Genomic DNA, 607 nt, shown 5'->3' on the forward strand with positions numbered 1-607 from the left:
CAAAACCCCACACACCACACAACCCCACAAACCCCCCACACAAAAAAAAAAATATAAAATTTTAAAAAAAAATAAAAAAAAAATATAAATATATAAAAAAATATAATAATAAAATATATAAATAAAAAAAAAGTAAATAAAAAAAAAAAAATAAAAAAAGATAAGATTAAAAATAAATAAAAAAATATAAAAAAAAATAATAATAGATATTATATATATATATAATATAATTATATTAAAAAAAATAATATATATATATAATATATAATTAAATATAATATAAGATAAAATATATATATATATATAAAATAATAAAAACAAACACACCCAAATAGGTCCGAGGAACCCAAAATCGCCCACCAGAGAAGTTTGTTGCTCGCAATTTTCTACAGCAAGATCAAGGAGTCTAATGCGTCTCGCTGTCAGCTCTCTCGGCGGTGGCGCTCCTGAGCACTCTGTTTCTCTCAAGGATGTTTTCTTGATCTCTCGTACGATACATTAAGTCTTTTTCTTGTTGGTGTCTATTCCCTACGATCCTTCGTCAACAAGAAAGTCTCAACTCTCTGCTCCCCTTTCATCTCCCCCATTCAGTCTGTCTGTCTGTCTG

Source organism: Penaeus monodon, chromosome 28, assembly GCF_015228065.2.
Source record: "Penaeus monodon isolate SGIC_2016 chromosome 28, NSTDA_Pmon_1, whole genome shotgun sequence".
NCBI classification, from domain to species: Eukaryota; Metazoa; Arthropoda; class Malacostraca; order Decapoda; family Penaeidae; genus Penaeus; species Penaeus monodon.